The following is a 24294-nucleotide window of genomic DNA, read 5'->3' as shown; positions in this document are numbered from 1 at the left end:
ATCGATGTGGTATACCGGGGTTGACGTGCTGTCAGTGGATTGAATCAGGGCTTGTGAAGTGTCTGGGGTAAACCATGGAAAGTTGTGTGGGGCCTGGATGTGGAAAGGGAGCTGTGGTTTCGGGCATTATTGCATGACAGCTAGAGACTGAGTGTGAACGAATGGGGCCTTTGTTGTCTTTTCCTAGCGCTACCTTGCATACAGGAGGGGGAGGGGGATGGTATTCCATGTGTGGCAAGGTGGCGATGGGAATGAATAAAGGCAGACAGTGTGAATTATGTGCATGGGTATATATGTATGTGTCTGTGTGTGTATATATGTGTGTGCACACTGAGATGTATAGGTATGTATATTTTGCGTGTGTGGACGTGTATGTATATACATGTGTATGGGGGTGGGTTGGGCCATTTCTTCCGTCTGTTTCCTTGCACTACCTCGCAAACGCGGGAGACAGCGACAAAGCAAAATAATAATAATAATAATATATATATATTTTTTTTTTTTTATACTTTGTCGCTGTCTCCCGCGTTTGCGAGGTAGCGCAAGAAAACAGACGAAAGAAATGGCCCAACCCACCCTATACACATGTATATACATACGTCCACACACGCAAATATACATACCTACACAGCTTTCTATGGTTTACCCCAGACGCTTCACATGCCTTGATTCAATCCACTGACAGCACGTCAACCCCGGTATACCACATCGCTCCAATTCACTCTATTCCTTGCCCTCCTTTCACCCTCCTGCATGTTCAGGCCCCGATCACACAAAATCTTTTTCACTCCATCTTTCCACCTCCAATTTGGTCTCCCTCTTCTCCTTGCTCCCTCCACCTCCGACACATATATTCTCTTGGTCAATCTTTCCTCACTCATCCTCTCCATGTGCCCAAACCACTTCAAAACACCCTCTTCTGCTCTCTCAACCACGCTCTTTTTATTTCCACACATCTCTCTTACCCTTACGTTACTCACTCGATCAAACCACCTCACACCACACATTGTCCTCAAACATCTCATTTCCAGCACATCCATCCTCCTGCGAACAACTCTATCCATAGCCCACGCCTCGCAACCATACAACATTGTTGGAACCACTATTCCTTCAAACATACCCATTTTTGCTTTCCGAGATAATGTTCTCGACTTCCACACATTCTTCAAGGCCCCCAGAATTTTCGCCCCCTCCCCCACCCTATGATCCACTTCCACTTCCATGGTTCCATCCGCTGCCAGATCCACTCCCAGATATCTAAAACACTTCACTTCCTCCAGTTTTTCTCCATTCAAACTCACCTCCCAATTGACTTGACCCTCAACCCTACTGTACCTAATAACCTTGCTCTTATTCACATTTACTCTTAACTTTCTTCTTCCACACACTTTACCAAACTCAGTCACCAGCTTCTGCAGTTTCTCACATGAATCAGCCACCAGCGCTGTATCATCAGCGAACAACAACTGACTCACTTCCCAAGCTCTCTCATCCCCAACAGACTTCATACTTGCCCCTCTTTCCAAAACTCTTGCATTTACCTCCCTAACAACCCCATCCATAAACAAATTAAACAACCATGGAGACATCACACACCCCTGCCGCAAACCTACATTCACTGAGAACCAATCACTTTCCTCTCTTCCTACATGTACACATGCCTTACATCCTCGATAAAAACTTTTCACTGCTTCTAACAACTTTCCTCCCACACCATATATTCTTAATACCTTCCACAGAGCATCTCTATCAACTCTATCATATGCCTTCTCCAGATCCATAAATGCTACATACAAATCCATTTGCTTTTCTAAGTATTTCTCACATACATTCTTCAAAGCAAACACCTGATCCACACATCCTCTACCACTTCTGAAACCACACTGCTCTTCCCCAATCTGATGCTCTGTACATGCCTTCACCCTCTCAATCAATACCCTCCCATATAATTTACCAGGAATACTCAACAAACTTATACCTCTGTAATTTGAGCACTCACTCTTATCCCCTTTGCCTTTGTACAATGGCACTATGCACGCATTCCGCCAATCCTCAGGCACCTCACCATGAGTCATACATACATTAAATAACCTTACCAACCAGTCAACAATACAGTCACCCTCTTTTTTAATAAATTCCACTGCAATATATATATATATATATATATATATATATATATATATATATATATATATATATATATATATATATATATATATATAGGGAGTGGGGGGCTGGATATCCTCCCCTCTCATTTTTTTTTTTTTTAGTTTTCCAAAAGAGGGAACAGAGAGGGGGGCCGGGTGAGGATGTTCCCTCAAAGGCCGAGTCCTCTGTTCTTAACGCTACCTCGCTAACGCGGGAAATGGCGAATAGTTTGAAAGAAAGAAAAAGATATATATATATATATATATATATATATATATATATATATATATATATATATATATATATATATATATATATATATATATATCCTCCTTGGAGATAGGGGAGAAAGAATACTTCCCACATATTCCCTGCGTGTCATAGAAGGCGACTAAAAGGGAAGGGAGCAGGGGGCTGGAAATCCTCCCCTCTCATTTTTTTTTTTTTTTCTCCAAAAGAAGGAACAGAGAAGGGGCCAGGTTAGGTTATTCCCTCAAAGGCCCAGTCCTCTGTTTTTAACGCTACCTCGCTAATGCGGGAAAAGGCGAATGTATGAAAGGAAAGAAAAGAAAGAGAGCATTATCCAGTGTTGCATAAATAAAATTGACAACCCTGCTAGCAGCGTAACAAAAAACAAAATTGGCAACCTTGTGCCAGGATTTTTCTTGCCTTAACATAGTCTCTCTCCCCGATTCGTTAATCATGCCACTGACAAGAGACGTTTCTGTCGATCTGAGCCCTCTCCCAGTGACATAAGATCTTTAACAGCTTACAACTTATGACTTGTTGCAGATGGGTTTGGAGGAGTGTACGACCGGAATGCTCTTAAAAGTAGAGTTGGAGACCTTATCAATAAATCATTTAGGTGGTGACCACATCGTAGGTGCTGTGTTGATGTTGAAATTAGTGTTGACGATACCTTTCCATCATCACGGTCCGCCAAAGCCTTGATCCCTCCCCATATCTCTAGTGATGTTAATGTTAATCCCGAATACTTGCAGTTCAAACTACAGATTGCTAGACTTAATGCAGAAAGAGAACAAGCTAAGCTACAGGTATAGAAGGAACAGACTGAACTAGCTAGGATTAATGCAAAGGCACATACAGAAGAGGTGAGGAGTCAACAAGCTAAGCTACAGATACAGAGGGAACGGACTGAACGGAGCAAATTAACTTTGGAACAAGAGAAATTATGACGGCGCATCAAAGCCAGTACCAGTATTTGATTTTATGAGACACATAAATTTTGTAGCAAAGTTCTGTGAAAATGATGTAACAAAACTTTTCCATACATTTGAAAATGTTGCCAATCAGATCTCTTGGCCAAAGCTGTCTTGGTTGATTTTTGTTGCAACCTGTCCTTAGTCCTTAGTAAGGCTCAGACCGTATACACCGAGTTGTCTACAGACAATATACTGATTATGAGGTCGTGAAGGATGTTATGCTGAAAGCTTATGAGTTATCACCATAAGCTTACAGATGCAAGTTTAGAGCTAAGAGTAAGAGTCCTGATCAGACCTATGTAGAGTATTTTCGCAAAAAGGGCGATTTATGCACACAGTGGCTAAGCTCCAAACAAGTTTGTGAGTTTGCTGAACTTACAAGAATTAGTGATACCAGAAAAACGTAAGAATAGTGTAACCCCTGAAGTGCTTAATTATTTAAATGGTCAAGAAGTGAAGTCTGTTGATACGGATGGGGTACTAGCGGATCAGTACGCGCTGATTCACAAACTCGGTACAGGGAGACTTTCAAAGGGTTTCGATGGCAAAGGAAAATCCAGTCATAATGTAACCCCACCTGAATCTGCTCCCTTGCTGGAGGCTCCTAGGAGTCTGAGGAACAACCCCGAGAAGGTTAAGGCTTGTTTTAATTGTGGCAAGGTTGGGCACCAGGTGAGTGAGTGCTGGGCTAGGGTCAAGGAATCCAGAGACTCTACTAAGGGTAGGCCAGGGAGTCTCTTTTCAACTTGAGGGCCACCTAGTAATGTAAGTGAGGCTAATCCTGCTCTTAGGAAAGTGGGGGCTGCAAGAGAGGTAGTCAGTCTGTTGTAAAGGATTCATTTTAGGGGAACTACAACGCAATCCTGTTTAAGGGATATGTCAGTAGATGTGAAGTACGAAGAAAAATAACTGTACTGTGGGATTTAAGTGCGCTGCAGTCCCTGATGTTGGATGGTTTAAAGCAGAGGGGAGAGTCTGATGACCGAGTCCTGTTAGATGGACTGTGGAGGCTCAAGGAACTAGTTGATGCGTGAGTGGAAGCAGATCTCTTCACGGGCCATGCTCTTGTGGGGATTGTGGATGGGTTGCCTGTCTCAGGAGTGGACTTTGTGTTAGGCAATGATGTAGTGGGATGAAAGATGAATCCAGTGCCGATTTGCCTACGGGACCGGCGGAGTCCACAGAGACAGCGCAACTTGAGGAAGAGGTACCAGAGATAGTCCCCAAGTATGCGGATACCAGATCTGTGGCAGCTAGCAGAGCAGGCCGTTGAGAAAGAGACCGAAACCACTCTCTAAGAGTGATATCAGTGAGAGGAAGCTATGCGATACCCGTCAACTGGTGTAGACTCTGTTGAAACAGAGGAATTGAGAATACTTCTTGAGAGTGAGACCAGTGAGAGGAAGCTGTGTGACACCCTCTCTGCTGGTGAAGACTCCGTTGAGATGGAGGAACAGAGGACACACTCTGAGAATGACACCAGTAAGAGGAAGCTGTGTGATACCCTCAGTGCTGGTGTAGACTCCTCTGAGACAGAGGAACTGAGTATGCTCTCTGAGAGTGATACCAGTGAGGTCGTGCTGTGTGATACCCTCTTGGCTATTCTGACTCCATTGAGATGGAGAAACTAAGGACACACCCTGAGAATGAAGACAGTGAAGTGGGCCTGTGTGATACCCACTCAGCTGGTGTAGATTCTGTTGAGGCAGAGAGATTGAGGATTGGTGAGAAGCTGTGTGATACCTCCTGTGCTGGTTTCGAATCCAAACAAGAGCCAGTGGGTCAGGCTGATGATTTGTCTCGGGCCCATTCAAGAGAGGCCCAGGACCGAATGATGAGATGGCATGACAGACAGTCTCAATTGAGGAGCCTTGAGATGGGCAACAAGACATTACTTTCAATACTCCAACCGGTGCTTAAACATCATGTTAATCATGATTCTACCCCTTTCAAGCAGAATGTACCAGCTTGCAAGACCCACCATCCAGTGGGAGCTGCATGTTACGAAGAATACGATCTAGCTGCAGGTGCCCTAGGGAACTGGGGATCTGATGGAGGAGAGGACAGGAAGGAGGAGAACCTTTCACACCTGACTGAGAAGCAACGGGTGGAGGGTGAAGAAAGCTGCCCTGCTGTTAACACCCAGAGGTGTGCCAAAGCTCACCTAGAAGGGTCTCCCTGACTAATTCTGATGTGGAAGTGGGAGACCCCTGGTCTATTAAACAGGTTCCTTACCGGGTAAGTCCACAGTGAGCTACCATTCTACAGGAGGAGCTGGACTACATGCTGGAGCATGATCTGATGGAGCTGTGTCAGTCACAGAGGAGCTCACTCATAACCCTTATACCCGAGCCCAACAAGACCTATCGGTTCTGCACCAAGGACTGCCAGTCCCCTTCTTCCACCAATAGTTAAGGACTAAGTGTTAGCCCCTAGATGTCCCCCCCAATCTAAAAGAGAACTGAAGTGTTTCTTGGTTATGGTTGGATACTACAGGGTGTTCATTACTAACTTTTCCATAATTGTAGCCCCTCTCACAAATCTATTGAAAAATGAAGTCAGATATATCTGGAAAGAGCAGTGTGAGACAGCCTCTCATCAGTCAAGAGCCATACTTTTTAACTGTTCTACTATTTTCCACGTTCCAAAGAGGTTAGCAGTAGATGCCAGTGATGCAGGAACTGGTGCCATCCTCTTGCAGGAGGGCAGACAGAGGGTTGATTGCCCTGTTAGCATTGCTAAGAAGGTTTAACCCAACAGATTGCCCTACCATCGAGAAGGAAGTTTTGTCTTTTCTATCTGCATTATAAACACCTTTCTTTTCTCTTTCACTGACAACATTACTTCTTTATTCCACCACTAACTACCCTTACTAATCTGCCCATATCCCACATTTCTCAAGCCACGTGCCACTTTTGCGCAAGCCATCACAGCTTCCCTAAATACATTCCATTCCTCACCAACTCCCCTTATGTCATTTGCTCTTACCTTTTGCCATTCAACACTCAATCTCTCCTGGTGCCTCCTCACAAAAGTTTCCTTTCCAAGCTCACTTACTCTAACCACTCTCTTCTCCCTAACATTCTCTATTCTTTTCTGGAATCCTCTACAAAGCTTCACCTTTGCCTCCAAAAGATAGTGATCAGACATCCTTACAGCAGCCTCTATCAGCACATTAACATCCAGAAGTCTCTCTTTTATATGCCTATTAATCAACATGTAATCCAATAATATCCTTTGACCATCTATCCTACTCACATATGTATATCTATGTATATCTCTCTTTTTAAACCAGGTATTCCCAATCACCAGTCCTTTTTCAGCACACAAATCTAAAAGCTCTTCACCATTTCCATTTACAACACTGAACACCCCATGTACACCAATCATACCCTCAACTGCCAATTTTTCACCTTCACATTTAAATCCCCCATCACTATAACCGATCTCATGCATCAAAGCTGGTAACACACTCACTCAGCTGCTCTCAAAACACTTGCCTCTCATGATCTTTTTTCTCATGACCAGGTGCATAGGCACCAATAATCACCCATCTCTCTCTGTCCACTTTCAGTTTTACCTAAATCAATCTAGAATTTACTTTCTTACACTCTATCACATACTCCCATAACTCCTGCTTCATTTTCCTTTTTTTTGAAAACCTATACAAATCTTCACCTTCGCCTCCACAAGATAGTGATCAGACATACTACCAGCTACCCCTCTCAAAAGATTAACATCCAAAAGTCTCTCTTTTATACACCTATCAATTAACAGGTAATCTAATAATGCCTTTAAACACTCTCTCCTATTCACATACGTATATCTCTCTTTATAATCCAGGTATTCCCAATTGCTAGTCTTTTCTCAGGGCACAAATCCACAAGCTCTTCACCATTTCCATTCACAATAATGAACACCCCATGTACACAAATCATACCCTCTACTGCCACATCAACCACCTTTGCATTTAAATCATTCATCACTAATACCCAGTCTCGTGCACCAAAGCTGCTGCCACATTCACTCAACTGCTCCCCAAATACTTGCCTCTCATGACCAAATGCATAAGCACTAATAATCACCCATCTCTCTCCATCCACTTTCACTTTTACCCACATCAATCTAGAATTTACTTCCTTACCCCCCGTCACAAACTCCCAAAACACCTGCTTCAGGAGTAGTGCTACTTCTTTCTTAGCTTTTGTTCTATCACCAACCCCTGACTTTACTCCCAAGACTTTTCTAAACTATTCTCTCCCTTTATCCTTGAGCTTTGTTTCACTCAGAGCCAGAACATCCAGATTTCTTTCCTCAAACATACTACCTTTCTCTCCTTTCTTCTCATCTTGGTTACATTCACACACATTCAGACACACCCCAATCTGAGCCTTCAAGGAGGATGAGCACTCCTGCTTGACTCCTGTTTCCTCTTTTAAAAATTGAGAGTACGTGAGCTTGGAAAGGAGACTTGTGTGAGGAAGCACCAAGAGAGATCAAGTGTAGAGTGGCAAAAGGTGAAAGCAATTGATGTGAGGGGAGTGGGTGAGGAGTGGGAAATATTTAGAGAAGCAGTGATGGCACATGCATCTTTCATGTGGTATGAGAAAGGCAGGAGGTGAGCAGATTAGAGAGGGTAGTGAGTGGTGGGATGAAAAAGCAAAGTTGTTAGTAAAAAAGATAAGAGAGGCGTTTGGAAGATATTACAAGGATGGAGTACAAATGACTGGGAGATGTACAAAAGAAAGTGACAAGAAGTCAAGAGGAAACTGCAAGAGTTGAAAAAAAGGGCAAATGAAGAGTTGGGAAGAGAGTTAAATTAAACTTTAAGGACAATAAAAAGATGTTTTGGAAGGAGGTAAATAATGTGTGTAAGACAAGAGAACAAATGGAAACATCAGTGAAGGGGGCAAGGGAAGGGAAGTGATTAACAGGTAATGATGAAGTGAGGAGATGGAGAGAGTATTTTGAAGGTTTGTTGAATGTGTTTGATGACAGAGTTTGGTTTGGTTAGAGAATACTTTGCAGAAGATGAAATCCAGCAAGGTGGCAGGTGTGGAAGGTACTGCAGAAAAATTTATTAAAAAAGGGGTGACTGTGTTGTTGCTTGGTTGATAAGGATATTCAATGTATGTATGGATCATGGTGAAGTGCCTGAGGATTGGCAGAATGCACGCACAGTGCCATTGCACAAAGGCAAAGGGGATGGAGGTGAGCATTCAAACCACAAAGACATAAGTTTATTGAGTATTCCTGGGAAATTATATGGGAGGGTAGTGACTGAGATGGAAAAGGCATGTACAGAGCATCAGACTGGGGAAGAGCACTGCGGTTTCAGAAGTGGTAGAGGATGTGCAAATGTCTGCTTTGAAGAATGTGTGAGAAATACCTAGAAAAAACAGATGGATATTTATGTAATGTTTATGGATCTGGAGAAGGTATATGATAGGGTTGATAAGAGATGCTTTGTGGAAGACCTTAAAGAGTATATGGAGAGGGAGGTAAGTTGCTTGAAGCAGTGAAACGATTTTACCAAGAATGTAAGGAATGTGTGTACAAGTAGGAAGAGAGGAAAATGATTGGTTCCCAGTAAATCAAGTAGGAAGAGAGGAGAATGATTGGTTCCCAGTAAATGTCAGTCTGCGGCAGGTGTGTGTGATGTCTCCATTGATGTTCAATTTGTTTATGGATGGGGTGGTTAGGGAGGTAAATGCAAGAGCTTTGGAGACAGGGCGAGTAAGCAGTCTGTTGGGGATGAGAGGGCCTGGGAAGCAAGTCTGTAGACGTTTGCCGATGATACAGCTCTAGTGGCTGATTGGAGTGACAAACTGTAGAAGTTGGTGACTGAGTTCAGAAAAAGTGTGAAAGGAGAAAATTGAGAGTAAATGTGAATAAGAGTAAGGTTATTAAGTTCAGTAAGGTTGAGGGACAAGTTAATTGGGATGCGTTTGAATGGAGAAAAATTAGGGTGAAGTGCTTTAGATATCTGGGAGTGGACTTAGCAGTGAATGGAACCATGGAAGCAGAATGAGTCACAGGGTGGAGAAAGGGGCGAAGGTTCTGGGAGAGATGAACATGTAGAAGGAGAGAATGCTATCTCGAGAGCAAAAATGGGTACGTGTGAAGGAATAGTAGTTCTAACAATGTTATATGGTTGAGACATGGGCTATAGATAGGGTTGTGCATAGGAGGGTGTATGTATTGGAAATGAAATGTTCGAGGACAATATGTGGTGTGAGGTGGTTCCATCGACCAAGTGATGAAAGGGTAAGAGAGATATGTGGACATAAAAAGAGTGTGGTTAAGAGAGCAGAAGGGAGTGTTGAAATGGTCTGGACATATGGAGAGAATGAGTGAGGAAAGATTGACAAAGGGGATATGTGTCAGAGGTGGAGGGAACAAGAAGAAGTGGGAGACCAAACTGGAGGTGGAAGGATGGCGTGAAAAAATTTTGAGCGATTGGGGCCCGAACATACAGGAGGGTGAGAGGTGTGTAAGGAATCGAGAGAATTGGAACAATGTGGTACACCAGGGTTGACGTACTGTCAATGGATTGAACCAGGGCATGTGAAGCGTCTGGGGTAAACCGTGGAAAGGTCTGTGGGGTTTGGAAGTGGGTAGAGAGCTATGGTTTCAATGTACTACACATGACAGTTAGAGACTAAGCATGAACGAATGTAGCCTTTTTGTCTGTTTTCCTGGCACTACCTTCCTGAAGCAGAGGGTAGCAATGCTGTTTCCTGTGGGGCGAGGTAGTGCAAGGAATGGGTTAAGGCAAGCAAGTATGAATATGAATATGTGTATATATGTATGTCTTTGTATGAGGGCAGATTAGAAAGGGTAGTGTGTGGTGTGAAGAAGTAAGGTTGTTAGTGAAAGAGAAGAGAGAGGTGTTTGGAAGATTTTTGCAGGGAAGTACTGCAAATGACTGGGAGATGTATAAAAGAAAGTGGCAGGAGGTCGAGAAAGGTGCAAGAGATAAAAATGAGAGTTGGGGAGAAAGAGTACCATTAAATTTTAGGGAGGATAAAAAGATGTATGACTCATGGTGTATGACTCATGGTGAGGTGCCTGAGGATTGGCGGAATGCGTGCATAGTGCCATTGTACAAAGGCAAAGGGGATAAGAGTGAGTGCTCAAATTACAGAGGTATAAGTTTGTTGAGTATTCCTGGTAAATTATATGGGAGGGTATTGATTGAGAGGGTGAAGGCATGTACAGAGCATCAGATTGGGGAAGAGCAGTGTGGTTTCAGAAGTGGTAGAGGATGTGTGGATCAGGTGTTTGCTTTGATGAATGTATGTGAGAAATACTTAGAAAAGCAAATGGATTTGTATATAGCATTTATGGATCTGGAGAAGGCATATGATAGAGTTGATAGAGATGCTCTGTGGAAGGTATTAAGAATATATGGTGTGGGAGGCAAGTTGTTAGAAGCAGTGAAAAGTTTTTATCGAGGATGTAAGGCATGTGTACGTGTAGGAAGAGAGGAAAGTGATTGGTTCTCAGTGAATGTAGGTTTGCGGCAGGGGTGTGTGATGTCTCCATGGTTGTTTAATTTGTTTATGGATGGGGTTGTTAGGGAGGTAAATGCAAGAGTTTTGGAAAGAGGGGCAAGTATGAAGTCTGTTGGGGATGAGAGAGCTTGGGAAGTGAGTCAGTTGTTGTTCGCTGATGATACAGCGCTGGTGGCTGATTCATGTGAGAAACTGCAGAAGCTGTGACTGAGTTTGGTAAAGTGTGTGGAAGAAGAAAGTTAAGAGTAAATGTGAATAAGAGCAAGGTTATTAGGTACAGTAGGGTTGAGGGTCAAGTCAACTGGGAGGTGAGTTTGAATGGAGAAAAACTGGAGGAAGTGAAGTGTTTTAGATATCTGGGAGTGGATCTGGCAGCGGATGGAACCATGGAAGCGGAAGTGGATCATAGGGTGGGGGAGGGGGCGAAAATTCTGGGGGCCTTGAAGAATGTGTGGAAGTCGAGAACATTATCTCGGAAAGCAAAAATGGGTATGTTTGAAGGAATAGTGGTTCCAACAATGTTGTATGATTGCGAGGCGTGGGCTATGGATAGAGTTGTGCGCAGGAGGATGGATGTGCTGGAAATGAGATGTTTGAGGACAATGTGTGGTGTGAGGTGGTTTGATCGAGTGAGTAACGTAAGGGTAAGAGAGATGTGTGGAAATAAAAAGAGCGTGGTTGAGAGAGCAGAAGAGGGTGTTTTGAAGTGGTTTGGGCACATGGAGAGAATGAGTGAGGAAAGACTGACCAAGAGGATATATGTGTCGGAGGTGAAGGGAACGAGGAGAAGAGGGAGACCAAATTGGAGGTGGAAAGATGGAGTGAAAAAGATTTTGTGTGATCGGGGCCTGATCATGCAGGAGGGTGAAAGGAGGGCAAGGAATAGAGTGAATTGGAGCGATGTGGTATACCGGGGTTGACGTGCTGTCAGTGGATTGAATCAAGGCATGTGAAGCGTCTGGGGTAAACCATGGAAAGCTGTGTAGGTATGTATATTTGCGTGTGTGGACGTATGTATATACATGTGTATGGGGGGGGAGGTTGGGCCATTTCTTTCGTCTGTTTCCTTGCGCTACCTCGCAAACGCGGGAGACAGCGACAAAGTATAATAAAAAAAAAAGAAAAAAAAAAAGATGTTTTGGAAGGAGGTAAACAAAGTGCATAAAACAAGAAAACAAATGGAAACATCAGTGAAGGGGGCAAATAGAAAGTTAAAAATAAGTAATGATGAAGTGAGGTGATGGAGAGAGTACCGAGAAGGTTTGTTGAATGTGTTTGATGATAGAGTGGCAGACATAGGGTGTTTTGGTCAGGATGGTGTGCGAAGTGAGAGGGTCAGGGAGAATGATTCGGTAAACAGAGAAGAGGAAGTGAAAGCTTTGCAGATGAAAGCCAGCAAGGTGGTGGGTATGGATGGTATTGCAGTGGAATTTATCAAAAACAGGGGTGACTGTGCTGTTGACAGATTGGTAAGGGTATTCTATGTATGTATGGATCATGGTGAAGTGCCTGAGGATTGGCAGAATGCATGCATAGTGCCACTGTACAAAGGCAAAGGGGAACAAGGTGAAAGTATGCAATCTGTTGTGGATGTGAGGACTTGGGAAGCGAGTCAGTTGTTGCTCGCTGATGATACAGCACTGGTGGCTGATTCGGGTGAGAAACTGCAGAAGTTGGTGACTAAGTATGGTAAAGTGTGCGAAAGGAGAAAGTTAAGAGTAAATGTGAATAAGAGAAAGGTTATTAGATTCAGTAGGGTTGAGGGGCAAGTCAAATGGGAGGTAAGTTTGAATGGAGAAAAACTGGAGGAAGTGAAGTGTTTCAGATATCTGGGAGCGGACTTGCCAGCAGATGGAACCATGGAAGTGGAAGTGAGTCACAGGGTGGGGGAGGAGGTGAAGGTTCTGGGAGCGTTGATGAATGTCTGGAAGGCGAAAACGTTATCTCGGAGAAAAATTGGGTATGTTTGAAATTGGGTATGTTTGAAGGAATAGTGGTTCCAACAATGATATATGGTTGCGAGGTGCAGGCTATAGATAGGGATGAGTGGAGGAGGGTGGATGTGATGGAAATGAAATGTTTGAGGACAATGTGTGGTGTGAGGTGGTTTGATCGAGTAAGTAATGAAAGGGTAAGAGGGATGTGTGGTAATAAAGAGTGTGGTTGAAAGAGCAGAAGAGGGTATGTTGAAATGGTTTGGACATGGAGAGAATGAGTAAGGAAAGATCGACCAAGAGGATATATGTTTCAGAGTGGAGGGAAGAAGAAGAAGTGGGAGACCAAATTGGAGGGGGAAGGATGGAGAGAAAAAGATGTTGAGCGATCGGGGCCTGAACATAAAGGAGGGTGAAAGGTGTGCATGGAATAGAGAGAATTGGAACAATATGGTATACCCGGGTGGATGTGCTGTCATTGGATTGAACCAAGGCATATGAAGCATCTGGGGTAAACCATGGAAAGGTCTGTGGGGCATGGATGTGGAAAGGGAGCTTGGGTGGATTACACATGACAGCTAGAGACTGACTGTGAATGAATATGGCCTTTTTGCCTTCTCCTGGCACTAACTATATATATATATAGAGAGAGAGAGAGAGAGAGAGAGAGAGAGAGAGAGAGAGAGAGAGAGAGAGAGAGAGAGAGAGAGAGAGAGAGAGAGAGATGCTGTTTCCTGTGTGGTGGGGTGGCAACGGAAATGAATGAAATAGGAATATGTACATGTGTATATATGTATATGCCTATGAATGTATATGTATCTATACGTTGAAATGTATGTGTCTGTATATGTGCATGTATATGTATGCACATGTGTATGTATATGTGGGTGTTTATGTACATATAGATGTAAGTAGGGGGGTAGGACCATTCTTCGACAGTTTCCTTGCACTACCTCATAGACACAAAAGACAGTGATTAGGTATAACAAATCAACATAAATATGATGGATGGTCAATCTTTTTCTGTTCCCTGGCGCTACCTCGCTGATGCGGGGGGAGGGGGTTGTCATTTCATGTGTGGTGGGGTGGCGACAGGAATGAATAAGGGCAGACAGTATGAATTATGTACATGTGTATATGTCTGTGTGTGTGTGTATAAATGTATACGTTGAGATGAGATGTATAGGTATGTATATGTGCTGTGTGTGGACGTGTATGTATATACAAGTGTATGTGGGGTGGGTTGGACCATTCTTTCGTCTGTTTCCTTGCGCTACCTTGCTAATGCAGGAGACAGCGACGAACTATAATAAAAAATAAAATAAATAAATATATCATATATAATACAAAATACTGGTACAAAGTATAATAATAATAATAATAATAATAATAATAATAATAATGCGTGCATAGTGCCATTGTACAAAGGCAAAGGGGATAAGAGTGAGTGCTCAAATTACAGAGGTATAATTTTGTTGAGTATTCCTGGTAAATTATATGGGAGGGTATTGATTGAGAGGGTGAAGGCATGTACAGAGCATCAGATTGGGGAAGAGCAGTGTGGTTTCAGAAGTGGTAGAGGATGTGTGGATCAGGTGTTTGCTTTGAAGAATGTATGTGAGAAATACTTAGAAAAGCAAATGGATTTGTATGTAGCATTTATGGATCTGGAGAAGGCATATGATAGAGTTGATAGAGATGCTCTGTGGAAGGTATTAAGAATATATGGTGTGGGAGGCAAGTTGTTAGAAGCAGTGAAAAGTTTTTATCGAGGATGTAAGGCATGTGTACGTGTAGGAAGAGAGGAAAGTGATTGGTTCTCAGTGAATGTAGGTTTGCGGCAGGGGTGTGTGATGTCTCCATGGTTGTTTAATTTGTTTATGGATGGGGTTGTTAGGGAGGTGAATGCAAGAGTTTTGGAAAGAGGGGCAAGTATGAAGTCTGTTGTGGATGAGAGAGCTTGGGAAGTGAGTCAGTTGTTGTTCGCTGATGATATAGCGCTGGTGGCTGATTCATGTGAGAAACTGCAGAAGCTGGTGACTGAGTTTGGTAAAGTGTTTGAAAGAAGAAAGTTAAGAGTAAATGTGAATAAGAGCAAGGTTATTAGGTACAGTAGGGTTGAGGGTCAAGTCAATTGGGAGGTGAGTTTGAATGGAGAAAAACTGGAGGAAGTGAAGTGTTTTAGATATCTGGGAGTGGATCTGGCAGCGGATGGAACCATGGAAGCGGAAGTGGATCATAGGGTGGGGGAGGGGGCGAAAATTCTGGGAGCCTTGAAGAATGTGTGGAAGTCGAGAACATTATCTCGGAAAGCAAAAATGGGTATGTTTGAAGGAATAGTGGTTCCAACAATGTTGTATGGTTGCGAGGTGTGGGCTATGGATAGAGTTGTGCGCAGGAGGATGGATGTGCTGGAAATGAGATGTTTGAGGACAATGTGTGGTGTGAGGTGGTTTGATCGAGTAAGTAACGTAAGGGTAAGAGAGATGTGTGGAAATAAAAAGAGCGTGGTTGAGAGAGCAGAAGAGGGTATTTTGAAATGGTTTGGGCACATGGAGAGAATGAGTGAGGAAAGATTGACCAAGAGGATATATGTGTCGGAGGTGGAGGGAACGAGGAGAAGAGGGAGACCAAATTGGAGGTGGAAAGATGGAGTGAAAAAGATTTTGTGTGATCGGGGCCTGATCATGCAGGAGGGTGAAAGGAGGGCAAGGAATAGAGTGAATTGGAGCGATGTGGTATACCGGGGTTGACGTGCTGTCAGTGGATTGAATCAAGGCATGTGAAGCGTCTGGGTTAAACCATGGAAAGCTGTGTAGGTATGTATATTTGCGTGTGTGGACGTATGTATATACATGTGTATGGGGGTGGGTTGGGCCATTTCTTTCGTCTGTTTCCTTGCGCTACCTCGCAAACGCGGGAGACAGCGACAAAAAAAAAAAATAATAAATTATTATTATACTTTGTCGCTGTCTCCAGCGTTAGCAAGGTAGCACAAGGAAACAGACGAAAGAATGTCCCAACCCACCCACATACACATGTATAAACATACACGTCCACACACACACACACACATATACATACCTATACATCTCAACGTATACATATATATACACACATAGAGATATACATATATACACATATACATAATTCATACTGTCTGCCCTTATTCATTCCCGTCGCCACCACCACATATGAAATAACAACCCCTTACCTCCACATTTGCGCGAGGTAGATCCAAGAAAAGACAACAAAGGCCACATTCGTTCACACTCACTCTCTAGCTGTCAGGTATAATGCACTGAAACCACAGCTCCCTTTCCACATCCAGGCCCCACAAAACTTTCCATGGTTTATCCCAGACGCTTCAAAAGCCCTGGTTCAATCCATTGACAGCACGTTGACCCCTGAATAACACATCGTTCTAATTCACTCTATTCCTTTCACTCCTTTCACCCTCCTGCATGTTCAGGCCCGGATCACTCAAAATCTTTTTCACTTCATCTTTTCATCTCCAATTTGGTCTCCCACTTCTCCTCGTTCCCTCCACCTCTGACACACATATCCTCTTGGTCAATCTTTCCTCACTCATTATCTCCACGTGACCAAACCATTTCAAAACACCCTCTTCTGCCCTCTCAACCACACTCTTTTTATTACCACACATCTCTCTTACCCTTTCATTACTTACTCGATCAAACCACCTCACATCACATATTGTCCTCAAACATCTCATTTCCAGCACATCCACCCTCCTGCGCACAACTCTATCCATAGCCCACACCTCGCAACCATATATCATTGTTGGAACCACTATTCCTTCAAACATACCCATTTTTGCATTCCAAGATAACGTTCTCAACTTCCACACATTCTTCAACGTTCACAGAACTTTTGCCCCCTCCCCCACCCTATGATTCACTTCTGCTTCCATGGTTCCATCCGCTGCCAAATCCACTCCCAGATATCTAAAACACTTCACTTGCTCCACTTCTTCTCCATTCAAACTTACTTCCCAATTGATTTGTCCCTCAACACAACTGTACCTAATAACCTTGCTCTTATTCACATTTACTCTCAGCTTTCTTCTTTCACACACTATACCAAACTCAGTCACCAGCGCTGTATCATCAGCGAACAACAACCGACTCACTTCCCAAGCACTCTCATCCACAACAGACTGCATACTTGCCCCTCTTTCCAAAACTCTTGCATTTACCTCCCTAACTACCCCATCCATAAACAAATTAAACAACCATGGAGACATCACGCATCCCTGCCGCAAACCTACATTCACTGAGAACCAATCACTTTCCTCTCTTCCTACACGTACACATGCCTTATGTCCTTGATAAAAACTTGCCTCCCACAACATATATTCTTAATACCTTCCACAGAGCATCTTTATCAACTCTATCATATGCCTTCTCCAGATCCATAAATGCTACATACAAATCCATTTGCTTTTCTAAGTATTTCTCACATACATTCTTCAAAGCAAACACCTGATCCACATATCCTCTACCACTTCTGAAACCACACTCCTCTTCCCCAATCTGATGCTCTATACATGCTTTGACCCTCTCAATCAATACCCTCCCATATAATTTCCCAGGAATACTCAACAAACTTATACCTCTGTAATATGAGCACTCACGTTTATCCCCTTTGCCTTTGTACAATGGCACTATGCAAGCATTCCGCCAATCCTCAGGCACCTCACCATGAGTCATACATACATCAACTAACCTTACCAACCAATCAACAATACAGTTACCCCCTTTTTTAATAAATTCCACTGCAATACCATCCAAACCAGCTGCCTTGCCAGCTTTCATCTTCCGCAAAGCTTTTACTACCTCTTCTCTGTTTACCAAATCATTCTCCCTAACCCTCTCATTTTGCACACCACCTCAACCAAAATGCCCTATATCTGCCACTCTATCATCCAACACATTTAACAAACCTTCAAAATACTCACTCCATCTCCTTCTTACATTACCACTACTTGTTATCATCTCCCCATTAATGCCCTTCACTGATGTTCCCATTTGTTCTCTTGTCTTACGCACTTTATTTACCTACTTCCAAAACATCTTTTTTTTTATTCTCCCAAAAATTTAATGATACTCTCTCACCCCAACTCTCATTTGCCCTCTTTTTCACCTCTTGCACCTTTCTCTTGACCTCCTGCCTCTTTCTTTTATACATCTCCCAGTCATTTGCATTATTTCCCTGCAAAAATTGTCCAAATGCCTCTCTCTTCTCTTTCACTAATAATCTTACTTCTTCATCCCACCACTCACTACCCTTTCTAATCTGCCCACCTCCCACGCTTCTCATGCCACAAGCATCTTTTGCACAAGCCATCACTGCTTCCCTAAATACATCCCATTCCTCCCCCACTCCCCTTACCTCCTTTGTTCTCACCTTTTTCCATTCTGTAATCAGTCTCTCCTGGTACTTCCTCACACAATCTCCTTCCCAAGTTCACTTACTCTCTTCACCCCAACATTCTCTCATCTTTTCTGAAAACCTCTACAAATCTCCACCTTTGCCTCCACAAGATGATGATCAGACATCCCTCTAGTTGCACTTCTCAGCATATTAACATCCAAAAGTCTCTCTTTCCCACGCCTATCAATTAACTCGTAATCCAATAATGCTCTCTGGCCATCTCTCCTACTTACATATGTATACTTATGTATCTCTCTCTTTTTAAACCAGGTATTCCTCATCACCAGTCCTTTTTCAGGACAAAATCCACAAGCTCTTCACCATTTCCATTTACAACACTAAACACCCCATGTACACCAATTATTCCCTCAACTGCCACATTACTCACCTTTGTATTCAAATCATCCATCACTACAACCCAGTCACATGCATCAAAACTACTAACAAACTCACTCAGCTGATCCCAAAACACTTGCCTCTCATGATCTTTCTTCTCATGCCGAAGTGCATATGCACCAATAATAACCATCTCTCTCCATCCAGTTTCAGTTTTACCTATATCAATCTTAAGTTTACTTTCTTACACTCTATCACATACTCCCATCACTCCTGTTAATTGATAGGTGCGTGAAAGAGAGACATTTGGATGTTAATATGCTCAGAGGGGCAACTGGAGGGATTTCTGATCATTATTCTGTGGAGGCGAAGGTGAAGATATGTAGAGGTTGTCAGAAAAGAAGAGAGAATGTAGGGGTGAAGAGAGTGGTGACAGTAAGTGAGCTTGGAAAGAAGACTTGTGTGAGGAAGTACAGGAGAGATTGAGTGCAGAACAGAAAAAGGTGAGAGGAAATGACAAAAGGGTACTTGGGGAGGAATGGGATGTATTTAGGGAAGCAGTGATGGCTTGCACAAAAGATGTCTATGGCATGAGAAAGGTGGGAGGTGGGCAGATTAGAAAGGGAAGTGAGTGGTGGGATGAAGAAGTAAGATTGTTAGTGAACGAGATGAGAAAGGCATCGGACAATTTTTGCAGGGAAATAGTGCAAATGACTGGAAGATGTATAAAAGGAAGAGGCAAGAGGTAAACAGGTGAAAAGGAGGGGAAGTGAGAGTTGGGGCAAGATAGTATCATTAACTTAAAGGGAGAATAAAAAGATGTATTGGAAGGAGGCAAACAAGGTGTGTAAGACAAGAGAACAAATGGGAACATCAGTGAAGGGGGAAAATTGGGAGGTAATAACAAGTAATGGTGAAGTGAGAGGGAGACGAAGCAAGTGTTTTGAAGGTTTGTTGAATGTGTTTGATGATAGAATGTCAGATATAGAGTGTTTTGGTTGAAGTGAGGTGCGAAGTGAGAGGGTCAGGGAGAGTGATTTGGTAAACAGGGAAGAGGTAGAGAAAGCTTTGCGGAAGATGAAAGCTGGCAAGGTGACAGGTTTGGATGGTATTGCTGTGAAATTTATTAAAAAAAGGGGGTGACTGTGTTGTTGACTGGTTGGTGAAGATATTCAATGCATGCATAGTGCCTCTGTACAAAGGCAAAGGGGATAAAGGTGAGTGTTCAAATTACAGAGGTATAAGTTAGTTGAGTATTCCTGAGAAATTATATGGGAGGGTATTGATTGAGAGGGTCAAGGCATGTATAGAGTATCAGATTGGGGAAGAGCAGTGTGGTTTCAGAAGTGATAGAGGATGTGTGGATCAGGTATTTGCTTTGAAGAATGTATGTAAGAAATACTTAGAAGAACAGATAGATCTGTATGTAGCATTTATGGATCTGGAGAAGGCATATGAGAGAGTTGATAGAGATGCTTTGTGGAAGGTAGTAAGAGTATATGGTGTGGGAAGCAAGTTGCTAGAAGCAGTGAAAAGTTTTTATCGAGGATGTAAGGCATGTGTACGAGTGTGAAGAGAGGAAAGTGATTGGTTCCCAGTGAGTGTCAGATTGTGGTAGGGGTGGGGGTGTGTGATATCTCCATGGTTGTTTAATTTGTTTATGGATGGGGTTGTTAGGGAGGTGAATGCAAGAGTTTTGGAGTGAGGGGCAAGTATGCAGTCTGTTGTGGATGAAAGTGCTTGGGAAGTGAGTCAGTTGTTGTTCACTGATGATACAGTGCTGGTGGCTGATTCGGGTGAAAAAGATCAAGGTTATTAGGTTCAGTAGGGTTGAGGGTCAAGTAAATTGGGAGGTATGTTTGAATGGAGAAAAATTGGAGGAACTGATCTGTTTTAGCTATCTGGGAGTAGATTTGGCAGCAGATGGAACCAAGGAAGCGGAAGTGAGTCACAGGGTGGGGGAGTTGGCAAAGATTCTGGAAGCAGTGAAGAATATGGGGAAGTTGAGAACGTTATCTGAGAGAGCAAATATGGGTATGTGTGAAGGAATAGTGGTTCCAACAATGTTATAAGGTTGTGAGGTATGGGCTATGAATAAGGGTTGTGCGGAGGGTGGATGTGCTGGAAATGAGATGTTTGAGGACAATATGTGGTGCGAGGCGGTTTGATTGAGTAAGTAATGAAAGGGTATGAGAGATGTGGTAATAAAAAGAGCGTGGTTGTGAGAGCAGAAGAGGGTGTATTGAAATGGTTTGGTCACATGGAGAGAATGGGTGAGGAAAGATTGACAAAGAGGATATATGTGTCAGAGGTGGAGGGAATGAGCAGAAGTGGGAGACCAAATTGGAGGTGAGAGGATGGAATGAAAAAGATTTTGAGCGATTGGGGCCTGAACATACAGGAGGGTGAAAGGCGTGCAAGGAATAGAGTGAATCAAAATGATGTGGTATACTGGGGTCAGCATGCTGTCAATGGATTGAACCAGGGCATGTGAAGCGTCTGGGGTAAACCATGGAAAGTTTTGTGGGGTCTGGATGTGGAAAGGGAGCTGTAGTTCGGTGCATTACACATGACAGCTAGAGACTGAGTGTGAACGAATGTGGCCTTTGTTGTCTTTTCCTAGCGCTACATCGCGCACACGCAGGGGGAGGGGGTGCCATTTCATGTGGTGGCAGGGTGGCGGTGGGAATGGATGAAGGCAGCATGTATGAATATGTACATGTGTATATGTCTGTGTATGTATATGTATGTATACGTTGAAAAGTATAGGCATGTATATGTGCGTGTGAGGGCATTTATGTATATGCATGAGTTATGTGGGTGGGTTGTGCCATTCTTTCGTCTGTTTCCTTGCGCTACCTTGCTAATGCAGGAGACAGCGACAAAGTATAATACATATATACATAAAATAAATATACATATACATTTAATGTGGGAAATTGAAATGAGTTTGTTTTATCAAATCTGTCACTATTCTGAGGCATTAGTAATGTTCTAATTGTATGTACCATATTTCTCAAATGTCACAACTGTGAAAGGTTGCTGAAGGAACCATCAGTAAGTGGGGCCCCCTTGTTAATCCAACTTCAATATACACCACATCCTAACCAAATCAGAAAAGGATACTTATACATGGTAAGGAAGAAGAAAAAATATAAAAGAAGGCTGGAATAGCATTTCCACTAACATCTGTGACCTAGAGTACCAAGTAGTAGATTATTTCCAACAGGTAGGGGACAATCGTAACTTACATAAGGAAGTTGCTGCTTGATCAGGGGAAGGACCCAAGATGAGGCAAGAAGCTGCTAGCTTAAAACAGCTGCTTGATGTGAGGTAACAGGAATTTTCAGGAAAGTTAGGGAATTAAGAGGATCCTGCATATTCTATCAAAGCTTGTGAGATAACATACCTTGAGAGAAACACTTATCTTCAAATCTAAAGACCACTCTCTTCCTTATACTGAATTGTACACGTTAATTTACATATTTAGTTTTTTCATTTTTTTTATTATACTTTGTCACAGTCTCCGGCGTTAACGAGGTAGCACAAGAAAACAAACGAAGGAATGTCCTAACCCACCCACATACACATGAATATACATACATGTCCACACGCACATATACATACCTATACATTTCAACATATACATATATACACATGTACATAATTCATACTTGCTGCCTTTATTCATTCCTGTTGCCACCCCGCCACACATGAAATGACAATTCCCTCCCCCCACACACACGCCAGGTAGCGCTAGGAAAAGACAACAAAGGCCACATTCGTTCACACTCAGTCTCTAGCTGTCATGTATAATGCACCGAAACTGCAGTTCCCTTTCCACATCCAGGCCCCACAAAACTTTCCATGGTTTAACCCAGACGCTTCACATGCCTTGGTTCAATCCATTGATGGCATGTCGACCCCGGTATACCACATCATTCCAAGTCACTCTATTCCTTGCACGCCTTTCACCCTCCTGCATATTCAGGCCCCGATTGATCAAAATCTTTTTCACTCCATCCTTTCACCTCCAATTTGGTCTCCCACATCTCATTCCCTTCACCTCTGACACACATATCCTCTTTGACAATCTTTCCTCACTCATTCTCTCCATGTGACCAAACCATTTCAATACACCCTCTTATGCTCTCTCAACCACACTCTTTTTTATTACCACACATCTCTATCACCCTTTCATTATTTACTCGATCAAACCACCTCACACCACATATTGTCCTCAAACATCTCATTTCCAAGACATCCACCCTCCTCCACACAACCCTATCTATAGCCCACACCTCGCAACTATAAAACATTGTTGGAACCACTATTCCTTCAAACATACCCATTTTTGCTTTCCGAGATAATGTTCTCGCCTTACACACATTTTCCAACGCTCCCAGAACTTTCACCCCCTCCCCCACTCTGTGACTAACTTCTGCCTCCATGGTTCCATCTGCTGCTAAATCCATTCCCAGATATCTAAAACACTTCACTTCCTCCAGTTTTTCTCCATTCAAACTCACCTCCCAAATGACTTGTCCCTCAACCCTACTGTACCTAATAACCTTGCTCTTATTCACATCTACTCTCAACTTTCTTCTTTCAAACACTTTACCAAACTCAGTCACCAGTTTCTGCAGTTTCTCACATGAATCAGCCACCAGTGCTGTATCATCAGAAAACAACAACTGACTCACTTCCCAAACCCTCTCATCCCCAACAGACTGCATACTTGCCCTTCTCTCCAAAACTCTTCCATTCACCTCCCTAACAACCCCAACCATAAACAAATTAAACAACCATGGAGACATCACACACCCCTGCCGCAAACCAACACTCACAGAGAACCAATCACTTTCCTCTCTTCCTACTCGTACACATGCCTTACATCATTGATAAAAACTTTTCCCTGCTTCTAGCAACTTGCCTCTCAAACCATATACTCTTAACACCTTCCACAGAGCATCTCTATCAACTCTATCATATGCCTTCTCCAGATCTATAAATGCTACATACAAATCCATTTGTTTTTCTAAGTATTTCTCACATACATTCTTAAAAGCAAACACCTGATCCACACATCCTCTACCACTTCTGAAACCACACTGCTCTTCCCTAACCTGATGCTCTGTACATGCCTTCACCCTCTCAATCAATGCCCTCCCATATAATTACCCAGGAATACTCTACAAACTTACACCTCTGTCATTTGAACACTCACCTTTATCCCCTTTTCCTTTGTACAATGGCACTAAGCATGCATTCTGCCAATCCTCAGACACTTCAACATGAGCCATACACACACTGAATATCCTCACCAACCAGTCAACAACACAGTCACCCCCTTTTTCAATAAATTCCACTGCAATACCATCCAAAACCGCCGCATTGCCGACTTTCATCTTCCACAAAGCTTTCACCGCCTCTTTTCTGTTTACCAAATCATTCTCCCAGACCCTTTCACTTCACACACCACCTCGACCAAAACATCTTATATCTGCCTCTATCATCTAACACATTCAAACAAACCTTCAAAATACTCACTCCATCTCCTCACATCACCACTTCTTTTTATCATCTCCCCATTAGCCCCCTTCACCGATGTTCCCATTTGTTCTCTTGTCTTATGCACTTTATTTACCTCCTTCCAAAACATCTTTTTATTTACATCTT

The 24294-nt window shown here is 42.9% G+C and overlaps 1 protein-coding gene across 3 annotated transcripts in view; it reads right to left on the bottom strand.

Moving 5' to 3' along the window:
• Nucleotides 1-24294, bottom strand: part of skd (mediator complex subunit skuld) — a 722241-nt gene that overhangs the window by 164123 nt on the left and 533824 nt on the right. The gene's annotated exons all lie outside the window — the stretch shown is intronic.

Source organism: Panulirus ornatus, chromosome 9 (assembly GCF_036320965.1).
Source record: "Panulirus ornatus isolate Po-2019 chromosome 9, ASM3632096v1, whole genome shotgun sequence".
NCBI lineage: Eukaryota > Metazoa > Arthropoda > Malacostraca > Decapoda > Palinuridae > Panulirus > Panulirus ornatus.
Note: the sequence above shows the minus strand (reverse complement) of the source record. Positions and strands in the feature narration are given on the sequence as shown.